Source organism: Cryptomeria japonica, chromosome 6 (genome assembly GCF_030272615.1).
Source record: "Cryptomeria japonica chromosome 6, Sugi_1.0, whole genome shotgun sequence".
NCBI lineage: Eukaryota > Viridiplantae > Streptophyta > Pinopsida > Cupressales > Cupressaceae > Cryptomeria > Cryptomeria japonica.
In genome coordinates, this window is record NC_081410.1 from 245,469,390 (window position 1) to 245,477,287 (window position 7,898).

Here is a 7,898-nt window from a genome sequence, read left to right on the forward strand (position 1 = left end):
AATAAAATAGGGACTACCAAAATTTTTAAAGTACCTTACAGTTTTTGGTTTACCTTTCCAAAGCTCATAAGGAGTTTTGTTGTATTTTGCTCTCAGCAAACTCTTGTTTTGAATATACACAGTTGTACAAATAATTTCTCTCCAAAAAGAATCACTAACCATGGCCTCATTCATTGTACTTCAAGCCATTTCTTGAACTATTTTGTTGTTTCTCTCCACAACACTGTTTTGTTGAGGTGTTCTAGGAGCTGAAACATGTTTGTCAATCCCATTCTTTTCACAGAAACTGACAAACTCATTAGAAGTGAATTCACCACCATTATTAGAACTAAACACTTTATTTTTAATTTTTTTAGTCTCAACTAAAACCTTAAAAGCTTTAAATATTTCTAAAGCTTCAAATTTCTCTTTCAAAAAGCTAACCCAAGTCATGCGAGAAAAAACATCGATTAACAACATAAAATATTTTTCACCTTGTAGACTTTCTATCCTAGTTGGTCCACATAAATTAGTATGGACTAAATCAAGTGGTTTAGTACTGGATAATTCTTTAGACTCAAAGTTAATTCTAGTTTTCTTACCCATCTGACAATCTTTGCAAACAATATCTACTAGTTTTTCAAGCTTTGGCATATCTCTAACAACTTATTTCTTGCTAATTTAAACCAGATTATCAAAACTCATATGCCCAAGTCTTCTATGTCACAACCATGTTTCATAGAGAGCTTACTCAAACAACACTTTTCATCATTAGAATCATCAAGAATATACAAATTATTTGCTTCTCTAGTTGCATTTGCAATATGCTTCCCACTTTTATTAATGACACAACAATTTGAATTAAAAACAAGATCATATCCTTGATCACATAACTGACTCACACTCAACAAATTGTGCTTCAAACCTTTAACATACAAGACATTCTCAACCTTTGTTTCTCCATCATTTAAGACAAGAGTACCAATACCTATAACTCTTGCTGAAGAGTTACCTCCAAATATGACTTTACCTCTATTCATTCTTCTAAGAGAATGAAATTTGTTCTTGTCGCCAATCATATGCTTGGAACAACCACTATCAACATACCAAATGTCTTATTCATTCTGTGCTAAAAATGCAATTTGCACAACTAAAGATATTTCTCAACTTGGCTTTTCCTTTTTCCTCCACACTTTGATATTCTCCTTTTCTTTGCCTTTGTCATTCACCTTCTTGGATGAATCTGTCAGAACATTCTTACAAAATCTTGCAGAATGACCAAGTTTATTGCACTTATAACAAACTAAATTATAATTATTTAGAGGAGCAAAAGAATTTTGTTTTGCAAATGAATTTTTTCTTAAGAAATATTCTATAATTTACAGCCTTGTGACCTAAATAGTTGTAGGAAAAACAATAACTATGAAAGGAAGCATTGTTATATCTAGTCAAATGAGTTTGTCTAGCATTAGAAAACCTGTTGTAGTTACCATTTCTATTTTTAGGAACAAAACCTACATTGGTCTTTTGTTGTTCACTTCCATAAGATTTTGAACATTGACCTTCATCAAGGCCAACTCCACTCTTGTCAAAAGACATCTTTTGTGAGCTCAACAGACCATCCAAAGTCATAGTACTATTCTGAAAAGTGTTCTCATTACTGAACTATAGTGAGGATTTTTCAAACTTTCTTAAAAAAACTACTTCATTTTCAAGTGTTTTCACAGATAACCTCTTTGTCCTTGAGTTGCTTTTTTAGATCTTCCTCAATAGTTTTGGCTTCTTCAATCTACACTTTAAGGTCTTCAATTTGTTTTCTAGCAACTTCTAAAGCAATTATTTTCTCAGAAACTTTGTGATTTTCCTCTTGCAGCAATACTTTCAAACTTTGTTTCTTCTTCTAAGCTTTTGTATTTCATTTAGAGTAGAGACGAGTTCTTGTTCCAAATCAACTTCAACTTTTATATCATTTTCAAACAAAATTTCTTCTACAACCATAAAAAGAACATCATTTGGAGATTCTTCTTCACTAGCTTTAGGCGAGAGCGCTTTCCTCTTTTGAATAAAGACTTCTTTTGGAGAGGCAAAACTTTTTACCTTTCTTCAGGAATTTCTTCTTGTTGTATTTATAATCATTTTCATAAGCCTTGTCCTCCTCCTTCTCATAAGGACATATTGAAGAAAAACGCCCTTTCTTGCCATAGTTAAAACAAGTTAAAGGCAACTTGTTTTTAAACTTATTATAAATCTTTCTTGGTTTTCTTGAAAAATGGGCTTCTTCGCCATCACTTTCTTCCTCTAAACTGTCACTAGACACAAGATTTTTCTCTTTACATTTCTTCAATACTTTGAAAGTAGTTTCTCTTTTTGAAGATGCTTCAACACTTGTTCACATTTCATAAGTCATTAGAACCCCATGCAGCTTATCAAGTTCATAATTTCTTCTATCACTAAAAAATTGGCATCAAATCTTAAGGGCAACGATCTTAATATTTTTGGGACAACAACTTTATCATCCAGTTTCTCTCCCAAACCTTTCAAAGAATTGACTACTTCACCAACTCTTAAGAAATACACTGCTATGATCTCCTCCTCACACATTTTTAGACCTTCGAACTACATTTTATGTGTCTACAACTTAGCATTTTTAACCTTTTCATCCCCTTCATAGGCATTTTGCAATTTTTCCCACATGGCCTGAGCAGAGTCACAATGCATGACTTTAACAAACTCAAATTTAGACAAACCACACAAAATGGCATTCATGGCTTTGGCATTATTCTCAAAAGCTTTCTTTCCATCAAGATCTGTGGGTGGTTTAGAAGGAGGTGTGTAGCCAATGACAAGGCTCATATAGACATCAAATCTTAGAGACATGATATATGTCTTCATACACACACTCCAAAATGCATAATTTGACCCATCAAACAAGGGATCTCAATTGGTTGCTACACCTTCTAGAGGATTCATACTAACCTACTAGAAACAAATCTTCAGGCTTCAAATCTTTGACAGAAGATGACCGACTCTGATACCAATTGAAGGAAAAGCAAAAATATTGAGAAGCGCGGGGGGGTGAATCAACATTTTACTACATTAAACTTATTGAAACAAAAAGATTGAAAAGTATGTAACCACCAAGACAAAGACACAATGTTTATCACGTGGAAAACCCTTTCGGGTAAAAAAACCATGTTAATGATAGTTTTCTTTTAAAAAGAGTGGGCACTAACCTAATTACAATTGAGAGTTGCAACTCTCATGAAGAGTACTTACAAAAAATACCAACCTTACAAAAAAGGTTCTAACCCAAACAAAATCAAAGAGGCTCCGACCTCCTAATTGAGCACCACAATGTTCTCCACCCAAAACTGTCTTAGAAATGTACTTATCTATTTAGGTTCACTTCTCCTCACATCCATTTCATATCAGATAGACATGCAACACAACTGAACATCTTAAACTATCATTTCCTTTACCTACACAAAATCAACAGCTACTATAGGATTCCAGAGTTTGCGTTTTTCTAAATTCTAGAACATACGCTCAAGCACGTAGAAGTTTTCTGACATAATGAAAAGAACCAGCACAAGCATTCAATGAAAAACTCAGCTAAACTCTTTTAGAGCTAAATATCCATTTTCCTTTCATTCACATGAACATTTTCACTCCTTCTGAAAGATATACATTCATTGCATACAAAAATCGCTCACACTATAATACCTACATCATATCAAAATATTCTTCACACATGTCTTTGCTTACACACACATTCACATAATCAATACACATAGAAACTTCTCTTCAAAAATACCGACTTGTATCTGGATAAGTGAGTGACCATTTTTTTATTTGGTAGGTCGACAAAAAACATGTCTTTAAAAAATGCATATCCCATAGAAAGAAAAATGACGCTACTCATATTCTGCGATCTTTAGCAAACACCACCACACACGCACAACTTCAGAAAAATGACTTTCATTTTAGATCATTTAAAACATTTTCAATACTTCTCAAAAAACTTACATGTCTATAGCACACCCACTTACACGCAAAAACATCTTACCAAAAACAAAAGCTCAGACATCCATTTTTTAATTCTTTATGACGTGCCAATAATAATACAATAGTTTTTGTTTTGGTCACATTTGTCATAAAAAACTAAGTAGATGCCAAAGACTAACCATAGTCCTCTCAGTTAGTAACTGATGGTATGATGAAAGAATAAGGATCTGGTCAACTAATGAGAGGGGGGGGGGGCGTGAATCAAGAGATAGAAAAACTGATATTAACTTCACCAATCTCAAAATCAACCTCTCAATGTAAACTTAGAACTATAAATGCAATATCACTGCCAAGATTAAACTGTCAAGTTAAATCAGTTGTATGTAACAACAGATTAATAGTAAACAACTTGAAACTCATATACATCCAAATACTTTTACTGAAATAAGTAAAACCTCATTTCATATTGTTGTCGGTTATGATGACTTATCAAAATGGATTAAGTAGTTAAGCAAATCAACCATAATAAAACATAACCACAAAAACATTCACCACTTGACATAATATTTTGACGTGGAAACCCAAATGGGAAAAACCACAGTGAGATGAGACTCACAAGATAACTATCTGAACTCTTTTGAAGTTCGCCCTGTTAGGAGCCAAGCCTGTTAAAGCTTTGCAAAAAGTCATGTTAAGAACAGATCCTATTAGGGACCACCTGGTTAAGGGATTGACTATAATGCCTTGTTAGAAGCAATACCCTGTGAGGAGTAACCTCGGTAGAGGATTTGAAATCCAAGCTAATGGACCACTTGGTTAGAGGATTCAAATAACACCAAGCTTATTAGAGCTTACCTGGTTAGGGGATTTAACTGTTGTAATTGTTAGAAAACAACAGGGGTTTTTTGATTTGTTTGAATAGCACTACAATTGCTTGTTCATATCCTTTTCATGCTCCTATCTGCCTTTACTCAAACTACAGATACATCATCTGGTTTGGCAACCACACACTTGACTGAAACTTTGCCAACTCTTAAACAGAACAACTCATCAACCTTATAAACAAATCAACTAGGTCGGTAACACAACAAAAATCTAATTCTCTCATAGAGATTACAAACAAGTCGGTTCAAGTATGACCGTTGGATTACATAAATCTCTACACATCATTCAAGAAAGCCTTGACCGCTCCTTGATCACTGCTTCATCGAACTTAGTAACTCATCACGTGCTTTGCATTGCATGCAATATACTTGCTCATTCCCTAGACAAAAATGGTTACCTCAATGCGCCAAAAACACTTTGAAACTCTCTTCATACAATATGCATATGTGTCATAATCATTACCGCTCATCATCAGATCATAAACCAATACAACCAATTCACCAAAATTAATCAGTTAGGGTTTATCAAATCAACAGGTAGGGTTATCGGTTCAACTCTCCAATACTTAGCAATACCGATTCACTCCACAAACTTACCTATCGGTTACAGTTTCTTTCACTAGCTCTTCCTATCGGTTGCGAAACAACATTACAATAATATCATTACCAGTTAATTGACATCAATGACAACATAACATTTCATTAATGCAATCTCCATACAAATGCCAACAATATCCCCCTTTGGCATTGATGAAAATACAAATATCAATACCATTGATTGTTATGATTGTGAATAGGAATCTGGTTTACATTTTACCATGTACTCTCCTTGTCTTCAACCGGTAGCTGGTTGTACATCTTGCCTCTATCAATCATATAATTCATCTCCCCAAAATCACATAGTTCTTCTCCCCCTTTGACAACAATGCCAAAGTGAAAGTAAAACATGCAATGTCAAATTTCACTATTCAGCATCAACAACCTGCAACTTGATCCTCCCCCTATGAAATAAATCCACTTCTACACCAATCTTGCTGTAAAATTCTGCAGGTAGCTCTGGGACTGATGTACTCTACATCATGCTCAATTCACGTCATGAAGGGGTACAACCCCTAGCTGACTTCTTCCCTCAAGAAAGGATACTTCAATTTAATATGCTTGGTTCATGCGTGCAAAATAGAGTTCTTGGAAATATTTATGGCACTGGTATTGTCACATAAGATCTTTATAGGTTTTGTAAACTTCATCTTGAAACCTTCCAAAATGTGCCTCATCCAAATAGCCTAGGTACAATTCATATAAGCTGCAACATACTCAGCTTCAGCAGTAGACTGTGATATACAACTCTACTTCTTGCTACTCCATGAAACAAGTCTTCCTCTAAGAAAGAATGCTCCACCGGTTGTGCTTTTCCTATCATCAACATTACCTTCCCAGTCTACATTTGTGTACACCTTCAAGTCAAAGTTTCCTTCATATGGATACCATAATCCATAGTCAACAGTACCTTTCAAATATCTAAAAATCCTCTTGGTTGCTATCAAATGTGTTTCCTTCATATTCTTCTGAAATATAGCAACTAGACCAACTGCATGAGCTATATTCGGTCTGTTGTGAACAACATAGTGCAATTTTCCAATCATTGACTTGTACTCCTTCTCATCAACAGATGTGGCTTCATCTTCCTTAGACAACTTACAACCTGTAACCATTGGTGCCCCAACAAGTTTATAGTCACTCATACCAAATGTCTTTAATACCTCTTTCACATACTTAGACTGTGTGATGAAAATACCACTCTTCATTGTTTTATTTGCAAACTATGAAATTTTTTATCTCTCCTACTAGAGACATTTCAAACTCACTTTTCATTTCATTTGCAAAGTCATTGCTCATGTCATCATTACCTCCAAATATGATATCATCTACAAACACTTCACTAACCAATATCCTATCTCTTTCAAATTTGAGATATATGTTGTTATCTTCACTAGTTCTCTAAAAACCTATCTTCATCAGGTGTGAATGAAACCTTTCATACAATTCTCTCCATGCTTGCTTTAATCCATAGAGTTCTTTGTGCAACTTACATACCATGTCTTTCTCATTAGTCAGAGCATAATCATTTGGTTGCTCAATGTATACTTCTTCTTCCAGTATTCCATTCAACAATGTTGACTTCACATCCATCTGATATACTTTGAATCCCTTATGTGCTGCAAATGCAAATAAAGTTTTGACACCTTCCATTTTGGGCACTGGTGCAAAAGTCTCACCATAATCTTCTCCTTCTTCTTGTGCATAACCTTTGCAAACCAGCCTAGCTTTGTTGCGAACTACAACACCATCTTCATTCAGCTTGTTCCTGAATACCCACTTAGTACCTATCACATTTTTATTTACCGGTCAGGGTACTAGGGTCCATGTATTGTTCTTCTCAATTTGATCAAGCTCCTCCTCCATAGCTTTGACCCAATGATCATCTCCAAGTGTTTCCTTAGCAATTCTAGGCTCAATAGTGGAGATCATGCAAGAATTTTCTCTAATTCTTCTTCTGGTTAGCACTCCATCATCCTTATCTCCACTAATATGTTCAAGATTTTGATTGAGTCTCACATACCTTAGAATAACATGATCATTATCTTCAAGTTCTTATTCTTCATTATCATCATCTTCTCTGAATCTACTTGTTTCGGTTGAACTGGTACAACAACATTCTCTTTACCGGTTTCAAGTTTCACAGGTTCTAGTTCCAAAAAAAAAATGCAAGGATCTTCACCCTTTTTCTCCACACTAGTTTCCCCTGAGACTTCAGGATACTCATCCACTTGAACATCAACACTCTCAATGATTCTTTGTGTCCGGTTGTTATAACATTTGTAGGCCTTACTCTTGGTGGAATAACCAAGAAATATGCCTTCATCACTTTTAGCCTCGAACTTGCTAACATAGTCACCTTTCTTAATAAAATATTTTCTACCAAATATCTTGAAATAACTAACATCAGGTGATCTACCATACCAGTATTCA